The following is a 7,210-nucleotide window of genomic DNA, read 5'->3' as shown; positions in this document are numbered from 1 at the left end:
GAAAGAAAGAAAGAAAGAAAGAAAGAAAGAAAGAAAGAAAGAAAGAAAGAAAGAAAGAAAGAAAGAAAGAGGAAGGAAGGAAGGAAAGAAAAAAAAAAATCACATGGCTCTTCCTTCCCAAATCCCGTCTGCCCACAGACCCGCCAGATACCCTGTCACAAGTTCAAGCTCTACCCATGCTCCCTCACACTCCCACAGTTAGAGTTAGTAAGGCTCCATTTATGTGTGCCTGGATCAGACCATTTATCAGATCCACATCTGTCTTCCCCAAACAACCTTAACCTCCACAAGGGCGGGACCTTATCTGGCTGTGATTACCATTGCGCCTCCAGGGCCTGCTGCGCTATCTGGCACCAAACAGAGGCTCAATCAGTATTTGTTCCATGACTCTGGCCGTCCTGTCCCTTTCTCATCAGATTTTGCACACTGTGCCCATACATTTCCACATCTCCAGGCCTGGGCATGTCAGTTCCTCTTTCTAGAAGGCCTTTCCACTTTTGAATTGCCGGGAAAACTTCTACTCATTTTGCAAAGCCCAGTTGCAATGACCCCACTTGAAGCCAAGATAAAATCAAGAGCGAGAATGCCAAAATGTGAATAGTGACGGGTGAGATTGGAAGTTATATTTATTTCTGTTTTATGCTTTCTAAATGTTTTGCAATGAGTAGCTATTACTTTCATAATTATAAAAAGTAAAATAATTTCTCAGCATCTTCAAAAATATACATTTGCTTCATGAAGCGACACATGAATTCCCTTCTCAGTCTTTGAGATCCCCCTTCTCACAGGAACTTGGTCTTTCTGTTCTTGTCAGACACCCCCTCGTCGATGTGTATCTGTCTCTGGGTACTCAGTGTCCTGTACCAGATTGTTTGCTCACACACCAAAGTGTCCCTCGTAGTCTGAACTCTTCTTCCCCATTGCAGTCAGCCCAGTGCTCACTCTGGAGAAGAGCTCAGTCAACACATAATGAGAGAATGAATGGACAAGCAATGTGCCTGTCTTATGAACTCCACTATTTCCAGTGGATGTCCCATTTGGGGATGGCTCTGGGTCTTTGAGGTTCACTGCGGCAAGCAGCCATTCTTCCTGCATGGAGGGTGGAAAAGTCTCTGGGGGCAGAGACCGCTGCAGTGGCTGGGAGAGAGGCAGTCCTTCCCGGGAGTAAGAAGATGGCAACAGTGAGTGTGACAACAGGCGATGGGAAGCGTAGTCAGCATTGGGGAGGCCCAGTGCAAGGAATATGGTGTCTCGCCAGGCAGGAAGAGCCCCACACAGTGAGCGGCCCCAAGGGAAGCCTCTGTTCTGAGTGAGACATCAGAGAGGGACACCACAGGTCCCATCCCAGGGCCCTGCACTGTGCCCAGCTGGTCCACAGGCCAGAAATGGAAACTTGACACTGGTTTCTGCGCCCTCCAAACCCATGTTTTCTGAGCCGTTTCCCCTCTGCCCCTTGGCTTGCGTGCCCCTCCTCCTCAGCTGCAGGGTCTAAATAATGAAGAGCCCAGCGGCAACAGGGGCAGGGAAGTGAAAGGGAAAGTGACTGAGTGCAGAGCAGGAAAATCAAGGTATGAAAACTGAAAGTATACTTAAGGGGGGTGTAAGCTGAAAGTATACTTTGTGAACTGTTGAAATTGGTGCCCCTTTAGCGGGGCATGGTGGTGCGTGCCTGTAATCCCAGCTACTCAGGAGGCTGCGGCGGAGGATAGCTAGAGTCCAGGAGGTTGAGGTGGCAGTGAGCCATGATCGCACCACTGCACTACAGCCTGGGCAACAAACATGACTTTATCTAAATAAATAAATAAAATAATTTTAAAATTAAAGAAAAAAAAAAGTTTGGCCACTGTGGCTCACGCGTGTAATCTCAATGCAATTTGGTAGGCCTAGGTGGATGGATTACTTGAGGTCAAGAGTTCGAGACCAGCCTGGCCAACATGGTGAAACCCTGTCTCTACTAAAAATACAAAAATTAACCAGATGTGGTGGCACGCATCTGTAATCCCAACTACTGGGGAGGCTGAGGCAGGAGAATTGCTTGAGCCAAGATCACACTGCACTCCAGTCTGGGAAACAAGAGTGAAACTCTGTCTCAATAAATAAATAAATAAATAAATAAATAAATAAAAATAAATTTTACCTAACAAGCACATTCAGATTTTCAAGAACATCGGCCCTAGCCCTCACTTTGGGGCCTTTACTAGGCAGAGAGGAACGTGCAGCGGTCGTCAGGAGGCATTCTGGAAACAAGACTGCACTGGGTTGCAGAAGAGCCACGCCAAGTGACAAACGGGAAGGAAGGGAAAAGGCTTCTCAGCACTTTCAAAGCAGAAACACAAATTACTGTCCCCACCCTCCTCTCTCCATCTCCAAATGTCTTTAGTAAAATAAATTTGGAATTAGGATGAAATAAAGCCAACCAAATACCCTTTCCTCTCCAGTCTATGCCACAAGGAATCTATTCACTGACGCTGACGTTGTCAGGAGTTTCTGTCTGTGTGGGGATAAGTTATTTGCATGGGGATAAGAGAATCGAAGAAAATTTAAGCTACATGTTTAAGTTAGTGGGGCTATGCAGGAAGATAGACTTGTTCCTGCCAAATAAAGTAACTACAAGGGGCTGGGCATGGTGGCTCACACCTGCAATCCCAGCACTTTGGGAGGCAGAGGCAGGTGGATTACTTGGGTCCCGGAACTCAAGACCAGCCTGGGCAACATAGTGAAACCCTGTTTCCACAAAAATTAGCAGGGTGTGGTGGTGAACGACTGTGGTCCCAGTCACTTGAGAGGCTGAGGCAGGAGGATCACCTGAACCCAGGAGGTCGAGGCTGTGGAGTGAGCGAAGATTGTGCCACTGCACTCCAGTCTGGGTGACAGAGCAAGACTCAGTCTCAAACAACAACAACAAGTAGTTACACGGGAATTTTCTCTGGGAAAGTTTCCCTTTGAAAGAATTGAAGGAAAAAAATGTCACCATTGCATTGGAAAATAACGAAGCCCAAGAAAGGGTATGAGAAGGGTAACATACCAGGGGAGTGGGCATGATGACACAAACAACTAAACACCTAGCAGACGATGTTGCCGTGGGGCTCTTAGGCTTCATCTGAATAAACCACATAGTTTTATCATCTTAGGGAATTGTGATATAGTTCAATTCTCAAATAAAATTACTCTTAATTGGTTTTAATTTTTAAATATTAGCAGAGGTGAGAAGGCATTAAATCAAACAGAAAGCAAATTAGAAACAAACTTCAAAAAATATGAGAATTGGCCAGGCACGGTGGCTCAAGCCTGTAATCCCAGCACTTTGGGAGGCCAAGGTGGGTGGATCACCAGAGGTCAGGAGTTCGAGACCAGCCTGACCAACATGGTGAAACCGCATCTCTACCAAAAATACACAAATAAGCTGAATGTGGTGGCTGGTCCCTGTATTCCCAGCTACTCCAGAGCCTGAGGCAGGAGAATTATTTGAACCTAGGAGGTGGAGGTTGCAGTGTGCTGAGATCATACCACTGCACTCCAAGAGTGAGACTCTGTCTCAAAAAAAAAAAAAAAAAGAGAGAGAGAGAGAGAATTGTTGCCTTATTTCTGTGGTTCCTTTCTCAGATGTTGCCACCCATCTAAAAACAAAAATTTATTTCTCTTTTCTCTCCTTATCCAAATAATTGAGAGCATGCCCCCTCCTTTTGCACTCCATGATTCAGGCATCAAATATCCAACCTCTGCCGCAGCGTAAGTTTTGGCCTGTGTCAAGCAAAATCTTCAAGAGTACATCTCTCTCCCTCTCCTCTCTCTCTCGCTCTCTCTCTCTCTCTCTCTCATTCTCTCTCTCTCCAGTGGGCACACAAAAATCTTCAATCAGTTGATCACAGTGGAGTGGCTCTACCCACTGTCATAAACCAAAAGATGACAACAAGAAACTTTCTGTAAAATGTCAGGTAAACAATACACACACACGCCACCACCGCCTTTATCTTCAACTGTTGTAACTGCTCCTAGAAAGCTTTCTACTTCAGGGGAAGACAATGTATACTGTACACACACACACACACACACACACACACACACACACACACAAGACATTTGGGGGTTGCTGATTTAAGATGCAAAAAATGAAGGCCGGGCACAGTGGCTCATGCCTGCAATCCCAGAGCTTTGGGGGGGGGCCAAGGCAGAAGGATTGTTTGAGTTTAGGAGTTCAAGACCAGCCTGGGCAACATAGCAAGTCTTCATCTCTATTGAAAATCAAAAAAATTAGCCGGGCATGATGGTGCACGCCTGTACTCCCAACTACTCAGGAGGCTGCGGTGGGAGGATCACTTGAGCCTTGGAGGTTGAGGCTGCAGTGAGATGTAATTATGCCACTGCACTCCAACCTGGGCAACAGAGCAAGACCCTGTGTCAAAAATAAGTAAATAATACATAAAATGAGAAAATGTACATTTTTTTTTGAGACATTTATTAAGTGTGGGCTGTATTTAGTCTCTCCTAACAAATTAAATGTTGCCAAAATGGCCAAAATAATGATTCAAGTGAGTCTGGGACATAGCAGGCATAGCAGTCTCTGCTTTATCTTAGATCGCCCTTTCTGGAGGAGCTCAGCTGCCATGTCATGAGGACACTCAAGTAGACATTTGGAAAGGCCCACATAGCAGTCAGTAGCTAAAGCTGCCTGCCAACAGCCATGTGAGTATGCCATCTTGGAAGATCATTCAGCCCCAATCAAGCCTTCAGATGACTGGAACTTCATGAGAAAGCTAAGCTGCTCCCAAATTCCTGACCCACAAAAAACTGTGACATAATAAATGCTTGCTGTTTTAAGCCACTAGGTTTTAGGGTCATTTGTTATGCAGCCAAAGATAACTAATATAGGCCTCTACCCTGCTGTGTGCAAGGCTCTAGAGATATAATGGTATATAGGATAGCTCTGTGGCCTCACAGAACTCTATCTATTAGATAATACAGACAAAAAACAATTCATATTCAGTGACAAATGCTCTAATAGGAAGAAAGAGGCCCCCGTGGGTGGGAGTTTGAGGATAGGGAGAGAGAACCACCTAGCCCAGTCTGGGAGGTCCATATCTAAGTGACATCTAAGCTTCAGATCTAAAATATAAGCAGGAATCGGCCAAGTGAAAGCATACAAGGAGAGGGGAGAACAGTCCAGGCAGATGGATTAGCATGTACTGAAGACTACATAGGCAAGATGCAGCATGTGAAAGTGGAGAATTATGAGAGTGATGTGAGGGCATAGAGCAAAAGCTGAGGCCAGGCCATACAGGGCCTTGTGAGCCACATCGAAGCATTTAAACTTTATCTTAAGAGCAGCAGCAACCCTTGGAGGGTTTTAAGAAGGGGACTCACATCACCCGAGTTGCATGGATTGGCAGGATCAAGAATGATGGTGAAGAATTGGCAGAAGAGATGATGGTGACATGAACTGAGGTGGCAGTGAGAAATAGATAGGCATCATTATGAAATGGAACTTGTTGAAGGATTAGCTGTTGTTGGGCGAGGGAATGGGAAGAATGGAGAATGATGCCAAAGCCCCTAGCTTTGGCCAATGGATAGCCAGCAGTGCCCTGCTCAGGGATAACACAAGAGGGCTTGGGGCAAAGAGGACAAGTTAGGTGTTGGACCTGTTGAGTTTGAGGTTACTCAAGCCACAGACTTGTGCATACATGTGCACCCAAGAAGAAAGATACAGTCTGAAGATAGAGACTCGGAAGCCATTCACATAGAGCTGACAGTGGAAGCCCTGATAATGAATGAGATCTCTGAAAACGAGAGTGCCTGGAGATGAGAGAATAAATATATCTTTGGAAACCACCGACCCTGAAGAGGCAAGCAAAGCGTCGTTCAGAGAGAAAGGAAGGAAACCAAGAGAATAGATTCGTTTAAAAGATGACAGTTAGCAGCAAATGATGTAGAGAAATCAGATAAGAACTGTGATGTGCCCCTTAACTATAGCAACAAAGACATCATCCAAGACCTTGGCAAGCATGTCAATTTCAAGGATGCTCATTTGAGGTCAACAAGAAGTTCTTAGTTTTAGATATATTAGAAAGACTTCTTTTTCTTTATGAACAGATGAAGAGAGAGCTACTCAGCCACTGGCATCACCCAAAAAAACTCTTTCTAAGCAGATGCTCCTCATTGGATTAGCACAATGGTCCCATGCTTTCCCTAAGGCCAACAGAGAGCTCACTCAGACAGAGTCATGTGAAACATAGCAGGAGCCTCCCGCTAAAGGCTCAGGAGCCAAAAGAGCTTTAATGGACATGCTTTAAAACACAACCAGCATATCCAGCCAAACTACACTTCGTAAGTGAAGGAAAAAAAACCACACACACACACAACCTGCTTTCATTCAGCGTCCTTCCAGAACACAGGAAACAAATTATTTCTTTTCAGAGAAACAAAGGGGAGAGGACTTGATTTCTAGTGCTGTCATAAGTATAGCAGAACTCTGTCCAGAAAGTCCGTAGCATGTATTTCTTTCTCTGGACAGAATAGCCTCAATGCCGGAGTTTGATATTAGCTCATCGCCCTGCACTCATTACTTAGCCTCTCCAAATCTCCATTCCTTCATCTGTAAAATAAGGGTGACTATAGACCTCACCACAAAGGGCTAAGGATTCAGATTACTGAGCACTGTGCTTGGCACACAGTAAGAGTTCAGGGGAATGCTTTTGCTATGATAGTAAAGTTTTGCAATGAATATTATCACTACTAGATTCAAGGCACCATCAGAAATCTTTCTTGCTGCACTGTTTTTTGGGTGTGTTTTCATTTCATGTGTTATAGGTAAAGTGCCAACATCTTAACAAGGTTTCACATACGTGCAAAAACCCAATCATTATGCTTATGAACTACAAAAGGGCCTCTCTTTGCCTTGTAGCTCATGACTCTAAAGGTCTTTCTCAGCCCTCTCCATCCCGACTTGCACCTCCGCCACCCCTTTTCTGCCTGTAGCCCTGCTCTTAGAAGCAGGAGATGAGTCTCATTATTTTATCTCGTTTTTTATTTTATTTTATTTTTATTTTTTGAGATGGAGTCTCACTCTGTCGCCAAGCTGGAGTGCAGTGGTATGATCTCGGCTCACTGCAACCTCCGCCTCCCGTGTTCAAGTGACTTTTCTGCCTCAGCTTCTCAAGTAACTGGGACTACAGGCGGGCGCCACCACACCCAGCTAATTTTTGTATTTTTAGTA

At 45.0% G+C, this 7,210-nt stretch overlaps 1 pseudogene; it reads right to left on the bottom strand.

Moving 5' to 3' along the window:
• Positions 1–6,794: 6,794 nt before the first annotated feature.
• On the bottom strand, positions 6,795–6,881 carry LOC116531413 (annotated as a pseudogene).
• Positions 6,882–7,210: the final 329 nt, after the last annotated feature.

The sequence above is a fragment of the Sapajus apella genome, unplaced genomic scaffold (genome assembly GCF_009761245.1).
Source record: "Sapajus apella isolate SASKATOON/1434 unplaced genomic scaffold, GSC_monkey_1.0 scaffold70, whole genome shotgun sequence".
NCBI classification, from domain to species: domain Eukaryota; kingdom Metazoa; phylum Chordata; class Mammalia; order Primates; family Cebidae; genus Sapajus; species Sapajus apella.
Note: the sequence above shows the minus strand (reverse complement) of the source record. Positions and strands in the feature narration are given on the sequence as shown.